Source organism: Ambystoma mexicanum, chromosome 11 (assembly GCF_040938575.1).
Source record: "Ambystoma mexicanum isolate Mex_15411 chromosome 11, UKY_AmexF1_1, whole genome shotgun sequence".
NCBI classification, from domain to species: domain Eukaryota; kingdom Metazoa; phylum Chordata; class Amphibia; order Caudata; family Ambystomatidae; genus Ambystoma; species Ambystoma mexicanum.
The window spans coordinates 1,102,386,872-1,102,403,189 of NC_090934.1; the positions used below are offsets into that span (position 1 = coordinate 1,102,386,872).

General features: G+C 46.9%; 1 protein-coding gene across 10 annotated transcripts in view; it reads right to left on the reverse strand.

Annotated features, from left to right (window-relative positions):
• The window catches only part of HERC1 (HECT and RLD domain containing E3 ubiquitin protein ligase family member 1), a 3,379,312-nt gene that overhangs the window by 2,325,616 nt on the left and 1,037,378 nt on the right, over positions 1-16,318 (reverse strand). The window lies entirely within an intron of this gene.

The window sequence follows — 16,318 nt, forward strand, 5'->3', positions numbered from 1 at the left end:
TCACCGAAGAGTGGGGTTGAGGGTGCGCCGACCACAAGAGTGTATACCCCTCCATCTGTCTATACTTCAGGGCATCAAGGCGCCGATTGACAGGTTGGGCCTAGTGTGGCTTGAGCCACCATTTCTTGGCCAGTGACACGACGTCCTTCTGTATCAGGAACACTGTTTTGGTAGGGGGTATTAAGGGGAGGACTTCTGCCAAGACCCCCTCCTCAGGCTGCTCTATCTCGAGTTGAGGAAGGCCCAAATATTCTGCCAAACCGGTAAGCCTGTCATGGAAGGCCTTTGCTGACGACGGCGTGTCAGGGTCCTCCTCCTCGTCTGTGTCCACCACAGTGTCTAGAAGGTTGGGAGCGGGTGGAGGGGTGCTGGGTGCCGTGGGCTGTGGTGTGGAGACCGGAGCCGTAGGCTGCTGCAGAGGCTGGTGCGGGACCGCCTGTGCTGTGGGAGGCAGGGTAGCCAGAATCTAAGGAGCCGGCAGGGGCAGCGGGGCTGCACTGGGGCCTGTGGCTCCGGAGCCATGGATGGAAGGACTATGGGCACCGGTGGAGTGACCGGAGGGAGCAAGTCCCCAACAGCCTCCCGTAGGATGGACCCCATCTGGGGGGTTCGCATCAGCGCCAAGAACCTTTTGAAGAACCTGTCTGAGGAGGCAGGAGATATTGACGAAGTGGCTGGGGGTTGCTGGGGCCGGAGCGCTCTGTCTAGGTTGCAGGGGAGAAGCTGCTGATGGATAAACTGTAGGCCATCTATCTGGTTGACACCAGTCCCACCTTGAAACTCGTTCACCCGCCAGCTGTGTTCCTAGGAGTGGCCTCGGACGAGCGGTCATGTTGTCTGGCGCGGCAGCCTTTTTGTCGAGCTGCGTGCCAAAGTCGTGGTGCATGGCTCCCTGAGCCCAGCCTCCTTCAAAACTCTTGGTGTTGAGCATGAGGCCTACTTGACAGCTCACGTCTAGGCCTTGGAGGTGTATTGCCCTTGGCAATGTCGCCAGCAGTGCTGCGTGCAGATGTCCCATCGAACATAGAGACGGTACTAGGGCGTAGCCCCTCGGGGTGTACCCCCGGTAAAAGAACCTTGCAGTCCCTCAGCACTGATACCGGAAGGATCTGATGAACCCTCGGCTGCGAGGCCGGTAGCTGGACTAGCCTTGGTGCACGTGCTGAAACAAGAACCCGAGAGATTCCTCCCTATTGGGCGTTTCCTTGTGAAGGTGTCGCCCTTAAGGGGTGCGATGGAAAATAGTAGCCCTCCTTTGGGCCTCGATCTCCGTTTGACAAACTTCTTCAAGTCCTCTGGAGGCTGACTTTGGAAGAGCTCCCTCCACCTAGCTAGCCTGTTCTGCAGTGCACGTGGAGTCAGTGCATCGCACGCGGTACAACCTACCCAGCCGTGGCCAGGGCCAAGGCAGCAGAGTCAAAGAGCGTGGGGGTCAGAAGTAGGGAAGAGCCCCTAGGAGGCTGGACACCGGCTGAAGTCTGCTGAAGTTGACATGCGCCGGGGAGGAGCGTGACGCCAGAGGACCAAGTACCTGAATGACAAAGACAAAAAGATAGAAGAATCCGGGGAAGAGTGCGTGGAATTACATGGCAGGGCCAAACCCAGGAGCGCTGGTGAAATCGGCCTGTTCCCGTCGACGCAGAAAAGGGGACTGGGGAGTGGCGCCGGTTGGCGGAGTGAGGGTAGTGCATGCTCCTAGGGCCGCACCCCAGCGTGCCTCTAAATTTAAACGGGAAGAAGGTTTTTCTGGTGAAAAAGGTTCTTTCTCCCACCTGTTGGAAGGGACGCACATGCAGTATGGAGGAAAGAGGATGGGACATAATAGTAATGTACTTCATGTTTAAGTTGACCTGAGTAAGGAGTCAATGTAAGAAAGGAAGAAATCTGTCTTCCCCCTTTCCCTACCACAGGACCACACAGGCAGAGCTAATGGTCATGAAAACATACCCGTGAGGGACCCTTAAATACAGACTGAAGACAGAAATCAAATAAGAAAGGGTGCTGCATTACTAAGTGTCCTGGTGGATGGGAACAAAGCATTGTAAAGTACCTACTAAAGTAAGCCTCATTAACAAGCTACTGATTACAAAGAGTATTGCGTGGGGACACTGATCAAAAAGCTAGATCGTCCACAAGAAATGACAAGCATAAAGGACTCCAAGATGGAGCTAAAAAACAAAGGAGGCCACAAAGGTGCTAGCAACTGGAGGCTGACCGATATCCAAAAAGTAATAAGGAAGCATTATACAATAATATAAATATTTTTCTTTTAAAATTGAACATTTTGTTTGTGAATATTTGGAGATGGTCATTTGCCACAGTATATAGGGAGAATATCCCAACACCTTGTCTAACATGTTTTATTCATATTTCTCCTTATTTTGTCACTAAGCACAAATAGTTCTCTGAATCATAACATGTGCTTTTAGTTCTCAAACATAATCCTGTTGCTTCAGAACCATCAAATGTAGAGTATTAACATTTGTTTCCCAATTCCATGTGTGAGAAAGCCAATGTGTCCCGAAAGGAATTCAGAAACTCAGACTCTGCCAACGGCTCAAATTATCCCTTTGTTTTGTTTTTGCTACATTCCACCTGTTAAGTAGAGAGGGTGGTAGGGTATGCCCCCTATTAATGTAGTGAACATACTTATGCAGGAGAAACATTTGTTTCATTATTGTTATACTGGTTCTTTGGCGAAAATGTACTTTAAAGGTATTTTAAAGGAAAAGAGATTTTTCCTGTATGTTAATATATGACCCGGGTCCAAGTGGGGCATAAAATTGGCTCGGGTAACAATGAAAAAATGGCCAACCGTTGCAAACGGCAATTCATTCTTTTTGTGAAAGACGGATTAGTAACCAAGGGGGAGGTATTTAATAAAACGTAAAGCAAATTGTGCATTTTAAAGAATATTTATTCAGTAATACAGGCCAAAACTACTAGCCGCATGGTGAAGTAACAAACTGGCCAAAACAAGCCAGAAAAGTGGCCCACTTTGATAAAAAAAAAAAAAAAAAAAAAACACAACAGGCACACACTACCATTTTCATTTTTGGTTTGAGCATTGCCCTTCTGCCCTAAAGGACAGTCTGAGCCTGTATTTGACTTATTAAATAAACAGTTTCAGGCAATGTGGGATATTCCCCATTCTGAACAATTAGAATCACTGTCTGTACTTCTAGTCCTTCCTTTCAATTACATTATTTGTGAAAGTATTTTACGTTTTATTCTCATGAGCCATATTTCTGACACCATTCAGAAAATAGAGAGTAAGGCAGTGGCGGGCAGCCCGACTGCTTATTCGTCAGTCCTGCTTGTTTGCAGTGCTGAAGAAGAGGAGAGTGTCGCCTCCAGGTGGATCCAGGAGCTTAACTAGACTGACCAAGGCAAAGCCAAAGCGGCCAGTCAGGCCATGGCCTACTGCTGGTGGTGTGTTAGCAAGAGGATTTTGCTTATACTCATTTGGTACTGCTCAGGTTCGTTTGCTGGTGTATTGTTAGTCTACCTCCATTTTATATGCCTCAGATTTGCCTATAGGGTGTTGACTGCAGGCTTTATGCCTTTGAGATAACTTGATATTTGCCTTGACAAGCTTCTTTGGCATACAATGGGGGAAAAAGGCCCCATCGTCTGAATTCTAAGATTGGGAAATAATCGAGGAACGGACTCTCCAAGATGGATAATAAACATCAGAGCTTTTGGGGCTTTTTTCTCAGAGAAGTTTTGGGCAAATTGGAAAAGAGAATCGTAAAGGCTGAAAGAGTACTCTTTTTAGAATCTAAAACCAAACATTTTTGCAATAAAGTTGTATTACTTTTTTATTGTTTGACAATCATAGCATATTTAAAACCATAACACTATCTAACAGCACAAGGTTAACCTCAAGTTAACACCTCTTTAAGGAAGCCCATTACACATGTCTAGTGGTTAAGAGCAGATTGTGATTACACAGAACAAATAACTCACTTTACACTTATATACATATTGTCTTACATTTATTTACTCCCTTATATTTCCCCTGTCAATCCACCCCACCCCAGATTAAAACCGTATAACCAAAAGTCATGTATGCAATTAAGCAAAAATTAGTGAATGTCAATTCGCCATGCTCCAGAACTGCAGTTATAGGGGATTGTGCTCCAATCTCCCATAAAAGGCTGCAGATAACTGCCTGGGGGCTAATCTAAGATGGGTTCACTTGCTACTAACTAGTACTTCTCCAAGAAGAGAGACAATTCACAATTAAAGCTCTGTGGGTTCTCTTGCAGTAATGTCACCATGTCATACATTTCTTTTGCATTTCTTACCCATTCTAGTTGAGTCAGGAGATACAGATGCTTCCAGTGTATAAAAACAAAGACCCATGCGCTAAGAATAAATTGCATGCCATATGTGACAGGGGGCTGGTTGTGTGCCCATCTTCTCGTGTGCCAAAAAGAATAAAAAAAGGACATCATTTGTCTGCAATCCCCTTCATGTCTTTAATCCATGCTAAGATTGGATTGCACCAATGGACACTCCCAGTAGGCTCCCATTGCCCTGCATCCTCGACAACAGAGCGGGTTAGGTACCACCAAACATTTTGGACAATTTCAGGGGTGATATTGCCACCTGCTTAACAGTTTGAAGTTATGTAATTTGTATTGAATAGAGAGCGATGCCTTCCACACAGAAGAGGGCCGATTGTTTTGCCGATCTCGTTCGCTAGATTTCCCCTCCCAAAGCGGTTAATTTCGAACGAGCTTGGGATATGTCCCTCCTCAGTAGTGACCCATAAAGAAGATCTTGCCTTCAGTGCCAGTATGCCAGACTAGGACTAGCACGCTTCTATTCAACTTCCCACTCCATCTGGAATACAAAGAACAAATTACTTAGCCCTCTGTAATGTTCTTTCAAATGGATATTCCTCCCACAGATTGCTCATCTTTGATATCAATCTCCGTCGCCCGGGGACTCGCCTTAAGGCTGAGTAATCTAATAGAACAGGAACTGAGGCACTCAAACGGAGCACCCATAAGAAATGGCAAACAAATTAAAATCCCACGCCGGAACCGCAAACTGGCAAGGCAGAAACTGGATACACAAACTCTGCAAGAACTGCATAACAGTGAGGATTGTGAAGAACAAGTCCTATCCCAAGGACATCTTGAAATGAAAACGAAATAGCAGTAAAGCAACCCTTCACAGTGCCAGTCGGCAGAAAATCCAACACAGGGGGATAATGGACATGATAAAGGATCCAGATCCCCTCCTTGCACCAAATTGTACATTTACGCTGCCTACAGGCATAAATGGATTTTGCAGCAGGCTTCCTAGCTGAAAGGAGCACATCAAGGGCGTTGTCTGACAAATCCCACTCCTATCTAAGCAAAAACAGAAGAGGTGATGTGTGAAAGGTTTAGAAATAATCTTAACCTCGGGCATTGCTCTGGGCAACCCTCCAAACCATCGTTCTTCGCCTGCCAAGCCAGTACAGAAGGGAAAAGACCACATGCAAATTAGGCGGGGTCCCACCCCAAATAGGGCAGCCCAAACTGCTAGGTCAAATCCCCTCTGCACGAGACAGCAAGCATCCCCAGACATGTTTCTGGCTTATTGAGTGTCATCAGTGAGGCGCAGCTTGGGTCTCTAGGCCCAGCAGGCACATGGCACACGTCTGGGCACACCTGGCCCACTTCGGGTGACGAAGACAAAACAGTAGAGGTGATGGCTGGAAGCTTTAGAATGTTCTTAACCTCTGGCATTGCTCATAGCCAAGCATGATGGTTTAGGCTGATGAGGTTAAGTTGGAAGACCTGCCCTTCCGACTGAGCGCAATCAATTCTCATCGGAATGCGCAGAGGATGACAGCGGTTAATGTTATAGGGATCTTGAACTGGGCACTGTTGCCACTTTCGTGAACTCTTGGTGCTCTGGTAGATCTGCAATGGAAGGAGGTTTGTGGGGGGGTTGTTAGTGGGGCAAAGAGGGAGAGAAGCAAGAGAGCTTTAATGTGCTGTTGGTAGCTTCAGTTCGGATTAACAAGTCACCGAGTGCTGGTGCATTTTCGGTTGGTAGCCATCATGTGATGTTGAGGTTATGATTGTGACTTGTTTGGTTTCATGTTGGGTTGGGTGTTGTGAAGTGCATGCGGTTTGTGGTGCGTTAGAGGTATGGTTGTGTTCAGTTCAGTGTTTGCGGACGAGTATGCAGAATGGGGAGTTTTTTTGCTTTTTTTTACTACAGTTAGATGCAACACATTTCTTACCCTCAGCTATACATTTGTGTGCAAGAGTACGCTCATTTTTAAGACTTACATTATGCCACCCCCCCAAAATACTGCGCTCCCCGGTTGGGTGCTTCACTGTGACCCCCCCAATCCTGCCATTTACCGGCAGTTCCCAGCTCCGCTGAGGCCAAGTAAGGCCTGCTTACACTAATACCCGGTATGCTGAAGGCATGATATGGCTAGCCCCCACAATAATTAACCCTCAGTAGGGTTTATGCCCTTTAACAGGGTATACCTATGTTCCTAGCGTGCCTTGTTGACAAGTCCCTGGGTTCGGACTTACTTAGTGTACGGGAGCGCCCTACTTCCGTGTATAATATATATATATAATATATTAGGCGTCGCCTCTCATATAGGGGCAAAGCATAACATATCCTGGCTCTGTGAGTGGTCTCTCATTGGGTGGGTTCGCATATCTGTGTTTGACGGCCCCAGTCTGCTCACTTCCTGGGACAAGGAAAGCCAAGCGGTTCATCACAGCCATTAATTTGAGTGGAAAGCCGATAAGAAACCGAACTGTGTTGAACGAAAGTAGCAATTGGCTAATTGAAGAAAAGTATAAAGAACTGTTTATATGACAGAGGGGAAAACCAGCTACAGAGGAATCAGGCACCACGTGGGTACTCACTCGGGAAACTCCAGGTGATTACTGTATTGTTGAAACTACTGTTACTAGAAGGTCTTGGGAAAGGCGAGAAGATGGTCAAAGTGGTCATACAGGGGTCTAGTAAAATCCTCTGTACAGTCGAAAGTCTTTGACCGACAGATGATCGAGAAGCTAAGAGAAATTAATCCTGCACCATAAGAACTGTTCAAGGAATGGTGTGATTGAAAAAGTTGGCAAGAGTGAACCCGACGGAGGGATACTGATAAAGAGGGGGCGAAGCCAAAAGTCCTGATAGTATGTTGACAAGAGTGATGCCCCGGCAGAGGGTTGTCCACATTCAACTGTTTAAAAAGACATTAAGATTTGTGAATGTCACAGAGGAGATGGTGTTGAAAGCCGTAGTTAAAGCGACAGAGGGAAGCTAACACTCAAGAAGGGTCTAAACCTGGAAGAGGTGGATACAGGTGTGAAAAGGCATCATCCAACATACAAGCAGAAAGGAACTTTTGTTTATTGTTTGGAAATTATCAGGTCCTCGGAGGCAAGATACTTTCTATAGAAAAGAGACTTAACCAACAAAGGTCCTGATATTTGAGAGCAGAACTGTAGTTTCATGCTGGGAAAGCTTGAGCGCTTGCTGTGCTCTGGAGTCGTGCCTTGTCCCGTGCTCAAAAAGTGGGGAAGGAAGACCCCGACTACAGCATCCCGACTTATTGTTTCTTATCACTTCTTTCTTTCCGGTGAATCCAATCCCACACTCTTTGTTTGTATTTAGTGTAAGGATTGGCAATAGGTTTTTCTTACTATAGGCCCTTTATTTTGACGAGACGCCACTAGGACTGCCTTATTATTATTATTATTTTGATGGGTGTAGCTTGCTCCTATCTTAAGATTTAGATTAGGCATTTTTCCAACCCGCATATACAGTTTTATAAACACCCTTCAACTGTGATCACTTGCGTCTGTCTTTACTGTTGCCACCTTGAGTTTCTTAACATTTGTAGATGGTGATTTTCTTTTTTATGAATTCTGCTCCTTCGCTGTGAATTGCTCTGTGTGTTATGTACATTGTTTTGAAGGTGATTCTTTTTTGGACTTGGACCCAATGTAGCATTCTCAGCGCTGGTGTGATGTGGTCTCTACAGGAGAGTTTGAGGAGATGTATCGCAGCTGCATTTTGAATGTGTTGTAGTTTCCACTGCAAGTATTCCGGCATTCCGAGGTAAATGCTGTTGGCGTAGTCTATTCTTAATATGAGGGAGATCATGGCAAGTGTTCTGTGTGTGAAAGAAAAGAAGGGTAGTATCCTTTAGTGCAGACGGAAGAAGCATTTTTTGATTATCGCTTTGACTTGTGGTTCTAGCATTAGCTCGTTGTCCATTAGGATTCCAAGGTTTTTGACTACTTTGAATGGTTCAGGTGGGGTTCCCAATTCTTTGGGCCATGGGATATGTCCCTTGTTGTTGGGTGCGATCATTACTTCCGTTTTGTCTGAATTCATTTTCAGGTTATTGGTAAAGCTCTATGAGACAATTTGTTAGTGTGGGTTCCTCCTCTTCAAAGTGATTTTGAACCTGGTTGTCGTCTGCGTAATTGTAGCAGATGAGGCCGTGTTTTTTGATGAGGCTGATTAGGGGAGCACTGTAGATGTTGATCAATAGTGGTGATAGTGAAGACTCTTGTGGGACTACACATGTGGAGTTCCAGGATGCACATTCGAATGGTGCTAGTCATATTGTCTCTGTTCTTCAGGACAGAACCTTATTTATGCAAAGGAGTGCTATGTTGCCAATCCCTATGTCTTCTAGTCTTTTGACAAGGATGTTGTAGTTGACTGTGTCAAAGGCTGCCGAGAGAACAGATAGTACCTAGTTTAAGTTTATGTTGGAATCTGCGTTGGTTTTTACGTCATCCCATATTGAAAGTAGCAGTGTTTCTATTCCTCTCATGGGTCTGAACCCAACTTGTGCCTGATCTAATTTTTTTTTTTTTTTTTTTTTTTTTACGTTTTCCATTATTTGTTCCTAAACATAGGTCTCTATTCATTTTGCCAGGTATGGATTGTTCGGGATGGGTCTGTAGTTTGAGGGGATCCTCTGTGTTGCCCGACATGTCTGAGTAGTGGTTTGATGTAGGCTGATTTGAAGACTCATGGCAATGTCCCCCTTAGAAAGTGACAGGTTGTTGAGGTAGTATTCTGATGGTGTTCTTTGTGTGAAGATAGATTTGTAGATGGCTGGAGGGCAAGGATCCGCTGAGAAACCTACTCACCAGGCTGATAAATTTTTCCCTTACGAGTTGGGGGGAAGAGGTTCAGTATGGTCTGTTGTTCAGGGGTTGGGGTGGATGGTCTGATAGGTTGGCCTGCTTTGTATGATTTTTTGTATGTTGGTGATTTTATTCTCAAAGTGGCCGGCAAAGTAGTTGCATAGTTTTTGTGTGGGGACTAGTGTTATTGCATCCGGGTGGGTTTCACATTTCGTTTATGATGTTGAACAATTCTTTCTGGCTGTTGGTGGCCTTCATGTCCATTCATTTTAGTGTTTTTTTTTTGCTTTGAGAATGTCTCCTTTGTATGATCTGACGTTGGTACTTTATTCTTTTTCTATGATCACTTTATTATTTTTAAAGTAAACATACAAAAGAAAGATAAAATGTACTTATTCATTACACCAGAGATATGCATTCGAGCTGTGTAATACATATAGTAACTAGTTAACCAATTAAGCATTAACACACTACTAAACTATTCTTCAGCAGAGAAACAAAAATCCCAAACAGACAAAACAACACCAACAGACAACACACAACATCAAGTATGATTATATAATAACCTCCCATCTATCCCATTCAGAAAATAATGCATACGGCCAATAAACATCAACGATATAATTCATTGAAAGAACCCCAAATTTTGAGATAATGCTCCACTCGCTTTCGATTGATCAGCATTATTTTCTCATTGTCAGACAAGGTACGGACATCTATCAGCCAATCATCTACAACCTGCTTTTTTCTTGACTTGAAAACCTTTAATATTTTTTTAGCTGCTACTACTAATACCCTATTTATCCAACCTACTTTATTCTTCTTTCTTGGATGTAGTTTTTCCTCCATTCCTGCTCCAGTTTGTTTTTTCCTTGTTTTGAGGTGGGGTGTGAACCATCTTAGCCACATTTTTTTCAAAGAAGTGGTGATGGGTTTTTCCAGTGATATGTTGTCTAGCATTTTATTTATTCAGTTTAGGATTGTGTTCTTTCATATATGTTGGTCCCGTCTAGGGTTGGGATTGATGGTTTTGTGAAGTCTAGTTTCTCTTCCAGGTCACTGTTTGACGATTCTCGTGTTTATTATTATTAAGATCTGAGGGTTGTTTGGGGGATTGCTGGATGTTTATGATGGTATTTGAATCACAGAGGGTATAATGAGGTGATCTCTCCAAAGTATTTGGATTGGTGGTGCTGTTATGATCAGGTTTTATTGGGAAGGATAGCATCTAGGGTGTGGCCTGCTGTGTGCATTGCTCCTTTCAACATTTGTCTTGGCTGCATTGCCTCCAACTGGTTAGTGTTCTTGGTGAATTTGCATTCTCCTCTTCAAACCAGATGTTGAAATCACTGATTATGATCAGGTAGTCTTTTTAATGGCCATGTTGGTGATGGCTTCTACGAAAGTCTCTATGAAGGTTGCGTCATAGATAGATAAAATAGTATGAATGTGCAATGTTTTAGAGGGTCTGCGGTTAGGTGTATAATAAGTGATTTGCAGTTCGGGACGTTCAGCGGTTGGGATGTTCCAATATTTAGATGGTCCTTGTATACCACAGGAAGTCTGTGCTCCTTTTCCGTGGGCCATTTTGATCTTAAAGTTTTCAGGCAGGCAGCTGTGCAGCGTGATGAGTTTTCTGTAAGCCAGGATTCCGTGATGAGAAGGATGTCTATCCCTCCATCGTAAAGTAGATAGTAGATCAGTAGATCTCGGTTGTGTGTTTGGACATAGATCTGGCGTTGAATATGTTGCAGTGTATTTTTTTATTTATGATGATCTGTTTTCTCTTTGAATGTCTTTTGCTGGTCTTGTTAACAATGCACATTGTTATCAGCGGGGTGCCAGCTGAGTTCTGTTAAGTCTGTTTGTTCATTAAGCATCTCTGTTATATTTCGTATAGGGTTTACGTCTTCTTCTAGATAGTCTTCTGTTTCGTGCTGATGGTGCTATTGGTCCCCTTGTTTTTTTGTGATATATGGAGTGAAGGGGGTTCCTGTCTCGTTTCGGTGTGCTTTCTATCTTTCCCTTTGGAGTCCTGAAAACATGCTGACGTGTCTGAAATTGATCGTTGGCTGTTGCTCTGGTGGGTGGTCTGATAGGTAGAGGTATTATGGACTAGTTTTAGAGGGGGTTCTTAGATCAGTAGGGCGGGAGGGTGAGACTTCCATTTCGGTGTTTCTTTTCCTGGTGTGGTGGCCTGAAGTGTTTCCATTTCAGTTGTCCCTTTTCTGTGGTTTCTTACACTTCGTCCTTTCCTGCAGCGTGACATATTCTATATTTCTGTGCCTTCCTGCGGTTTTCTGTTTAGTACTTACCTATGATGGTGTTGGTTCACCGTTGCAAATGCCTTCCTGGGAGTCTGAGTCTTGTGATTTGTACGGTGTGTGACACTTGCCGGTGTGGGATTCTCCCTATGGTTCCTTAGACCCTCCCACCCCCAGTACTTGTGTGGTAGTTGCCCATATGGGTACGCCCGTTTTTTCCTTAGGTTTGGGCTCTTTCCTCTTTTCTCCCCCTCTCCTTTTCAGGTTCCTTTGGTTGGGCCGTTTGGTCACCTTTCTTTATGGATCACAGAGGTGTTCGCCTTCATGCGTTGTCGAGTAGATCTTGTCGTACCTGTTGGGTTCTGAGTATTTATTAGGCTTGCGGGCGTCTTTATATTGTTCCTTTGGGTTGTCCGTTAGTGTCGATGAGTTCTGGATGGAGCAGAATTATGGCGGTGGTAGCTTTAATGGGGTTGGTTTGGTTAATTGCTCAGGGTAAGTACAACACCTAGGACCAGATGTACAGTGTTGCGCGTCTAGATCTGGATTTCATTCCTGGAGGCATAGCCAGAGTGCAGTAGGTAGTGGAACTCACCACAATACTTGTGTTACACAATGTCTATTCCAGAGCACAGCATGTAGCAGGACCGAATACAATGCAAGTGCTATGCAATCTCTATCTCAAAGAAGTACCCAACACAGTATCGATGGTACACAATGGCTAACTTAGAGCGCAACAGGTAGCAGAGACCAACCCAATGCCGGTTTTACACAGTGTTTATCTCAGAGCGCAGAAGGGAATATAACTAGCCTATATGAACAGTTCAGATGTGAAGTATAGCTACCTTGCCCAATTTGGGTTTGATCCAGAGTATAGCTAGTTTACACACTTAGCTGAGTGCCAAAAAGGGCTCTTTTACACCATTAGGCAACATCCAAAAATATGGCCACCATACATAGCTAGAGGAAATGCAAAATAGGACCAGCTAATACCATTAGGCTAAAAGCAAAATATGGCAACAATACACATTTAGGCTAGAGGATACATGTGGCTACCTTACACAGTTAGGCTAAATGCAAAATATGGCTACTTTACACAATTAGGCTAAATGAAAAAAATGGCTACATTGCACAATTAGGCTAAATGCAAGATAGGGCTATGTTAAACAGCTAAGCTATATGATATTTGGTAATGAGTGGTGGAGTTTAATTGAGTAAACTAATGGCTGTACCCCCGCCCACAACACACTTACCTTATCAGTTGCTTAGGTTGAATGGAACATGTCACTCTACACCCCTCGAAGGGCAGGTCTAATATGTGTTCCATGCACATCTGGGTTGAATTTTGTCGCCCTAAGCCAAGCCATCCTTCTCATGTCTGTGGTGATACAAATGGTTCGCCCTGAAGTGTCAATGTGGGACACCATGGACTCCATTATGTCTTGTGCCACGATTTTGGCCTACGCCAGCCCAGCCTTGAAACGAGCCTGACTGTGGATAGGAAGCTCAGGGAGGAAATCGGCAATCTCCCGCCACAGCTTCTGTTTGACAGCCGCCACCATGGTGTTGACCTGCTGCAGATGGAGTGGCTTTAGAATACATTTTCTTCCTGATCGCCTCCAAAAGCTTTTCCTCCTTGCCCAGTAGTGCCGAGGTCGAAGTAGCAGAGGAGGAGTGTTGCTTAGAGCACATTGATTCTGCTGTTATCACATCACTGAGGAATGTGGTTGGGGTGAGCAGACAATAGTAGGGGATCCCCTTCCGTTTGCCTGTATTTTGCGGCGAAACGCCTACTGGTAGGTTGGGTAGAGTGTGGTTTGAGCCAACCTTTCTTGGCAAGCGCTACGACATCTAATTGAAGTGGGATTCCCAGCACCACCACCTCCGGTTGTTCCACCTGTGGCTGCGCGATACCTAGGTACTCAGCCAGGCCCGTCAGCTACTCGTGAAAAGCTTTGGCTGACAAAGGGGTATCCGGGGGAGGGGGGTGGTCCTCGTCTGTGTTCATTGTTGTGTCCTGCGGGTCCAGGGGAGCCGGAGGAGTACTGGGCACAGGCAGCTGTGGCATGCTGATTATCAGTGCCAGAGGCTGCTGAGGTGGTAGAGCCAGGGCTACCGTGATTGGGAACAGACATGGGAGCCGGGGGCTGCGCTGGACCCAGGGGCGCTGTGGCCGTGGGTTCTTGCGGCTGTACAGGCGGGAGCATGTCCTTGATCATGTCCCTGAGGATGGTACCCATCTGTGGTGATCTCATGAGTGCGAGAAGCTTCTCGAAGAACCTGTCTTCAAAGGCCGGAGGAGTCCCTGATGCTATAGGCATAGGAGTCGGGCCCTGAGGCTGTTGTGTACTGGGCACGCCTCTGTCTCGCTGCATAGGGCGAAGTATATCGACCCTGTGAAGTGGATGGATAGAATGTGGACCAAGTGACAGGGGTTGACCAATCCCACCTGGAAGCTCGCTCCCCTGCCTGGTCTTCGAAGGGAGAAGGCGACGGGTGAGCCACCATTCTGCCTGGGCCGGGGCCATTTTGTTCTGCTCCATGCCATGTGCCTGCATCGTGGAACTTGCCGAGCTGGGACCGGCTTCCGCCAGTACGCTGACCTGTGGTGGTTGTGGCCTTCCCTGCACCTCAGGCCTAGGAATGGTAGGCAGAGTGCCCTCGGCTCTGGAATCGGTATTGCCGAGTACAGACGCTCCCTCAGACATGAGTAAGGTGATAGGGCGTAGCCTCTAGGGTTGGGACATAGTAATAGAGCCTTGCAGCCCCTCAACGATAGCACAGGTAGGCTCTTGCGACCCCTCAGCCTGGTGGCCAGTAGCAGGAGCAGGCTCAGTGTTCTTGCTGGTCCTAGGACCCAAGAGGTCCCTCCCGCTTGGGCGCTTCCTTGGGAAGGAGTCGCCTTGGTGGGGTGTGGAGGAGAACAGAAACCTACCTTGGGCCTGGTCTTCTGGTTGACAAATGCTTTGAGGTGCTCTGGAGGCGATCTTCCGAAGAGTCTTGAGTGCGCGAGGACTCCAGGTGTCGCACGCGGTACCGCCGTACAAGCCGTGGTCTGGGCCAAGGCACCGGAGGCAGAGGGCGTGGGGGTCGGACGCTGGAAAGAGACCCTTGCAGGCTGGACAACTAATGAAGCCTCCCGTTGTCATACGCTTGGGAGGAGCGTGGCGCCAGAGGACAAAGCAGTACCTAATAATTGATATGAAAATAGAAGACAAGAATACTTCTCCAGGGAAGAGGACTTGAAATTACTAGGCCGGATACGTAACCCAGGAACGCTGGTAAAGAGGTCAGTTCCTGTCGACGCAGAATAGAGGACTGAGGAGTGGCACCGGTGGGCAGTCAGGGGAGCGCATGCTCCCAAGGCTGCGCCCTGCACGCATCTAAATTTAAAGGGGAAGATGATTTTTCTGGTGAAAAAGGTTTTGTCTCCCACCCCTAGCGAAGGACGCCCATACATTATGGAGGAAAGGGGACAGGATGAAGGAGTAAGGAGAATGCGTCCCCAGGCTCCTCGGCTGGTGAAACCTGTTGGCAAATTTCTTGCATTTGGAGTTTGCGGCCGTCGCAAACATATCGATCTGGGGCCTGCCCCGCTTGATGAAGATGCTGTCCACGTGGTCCTCCAGAAGTTCCCACTCGTGGCAGGAGCACAACTCCCTGCTGAGGGAGTCGGCAGTGGTGCTCTTAACTCCCGCCAGGTGAAAGGGGATGAGGAACATCTCTTGTCGGACGGGCCAGTGCCACAAGTTCTGTGCCTCTTTGGTGAGCGCTGGGGATCGGGTGCCCCCCTGCTTCCTGATGTAGAACATCAAGGTGGTGTTGTCCGTGAAGATTCTCACCACTTTGCCCTTCAGGGATGGAAACAATGACTTGAGGGCCCAGAACACTGCCCGCAGTTCCAAGATATTGATCTGGAGATCCTTCTGCTCCAGCCGCCACAGGCCTCTGGCGTGGAGACGTCCGGTGTAGGCTCCCCAGCCCTCCAGGGAAGCGTCTGTGGTGACTGTCTCCTGGAATAGGGGTTTTTTGAATCCATGTGCCCCGCGTGATGTTGGAGTGTACACCCCATAACCCCACTGCCCGACAGAACTCCTCGTCGAGAGGGATCTTGTCCGCAAAGCTTCCAGCCACTTGTATCCAGCTGGCATCGAGGAACTCTGGAAGAGGCAGCATCTGCAACCTGCATAGTCGGATAAGGTAGAAGCACAACATCATGCCGAGCAGCGACTTGATGGTCTGCACCGTGAAAGCCTTCAGTGACAACAGCCGTTGCAGCTTGCCGAGCAGGGCGGCTCTCCTCTCCTCCGAGGGCAATGCTAGGCAGGAGAATGTGCTGAGCCTGGCTCCCAGGAACAGTGCTTTCTGCGATGGTGTCAAGCAGGACTTCGGATAATTGACTGAGAATCCCAGATCCGCCAGCAACTGATGGTTGTCTGTGTGTTTGGCGGCTACCTCTCTTGAATTGACCCAGATGTGCCAATCGTCGAGTGTACACGTGTACCCCTCGTTGACGGAGATGGGCCACCACTGATGTCAGGCACTTCGTGAACACCCTGGGAGCTGCGCCACGAAGCGTAGGAACTTTCAATGCTTCCTGTGAATGGGGTCATGGAAGTAGGCATCCTCCAGATCCAGCGTCAAGAAGTCTCCTTCCTCCAGTTTGCCGAGCATGTGCTGCAACATGACCATCCTGAATTTGTGGGACTGGATGTACATGTTGAGACGCTGCAGATCTAGAATGTGCCTCCAGTGTCCGGTCTTCTTTTTGACCAAGAAGTATTGGAACTAGCTCGATTGCCCCTTTTTTTTCATGGCCCGTACCTCTTGCAGGAGTTGAGGGATGTGCTGCTCCTGTCGGGTCACCGGAGGGATGCGCAGACACTTTTGCTGAAATTCCAGGGTATG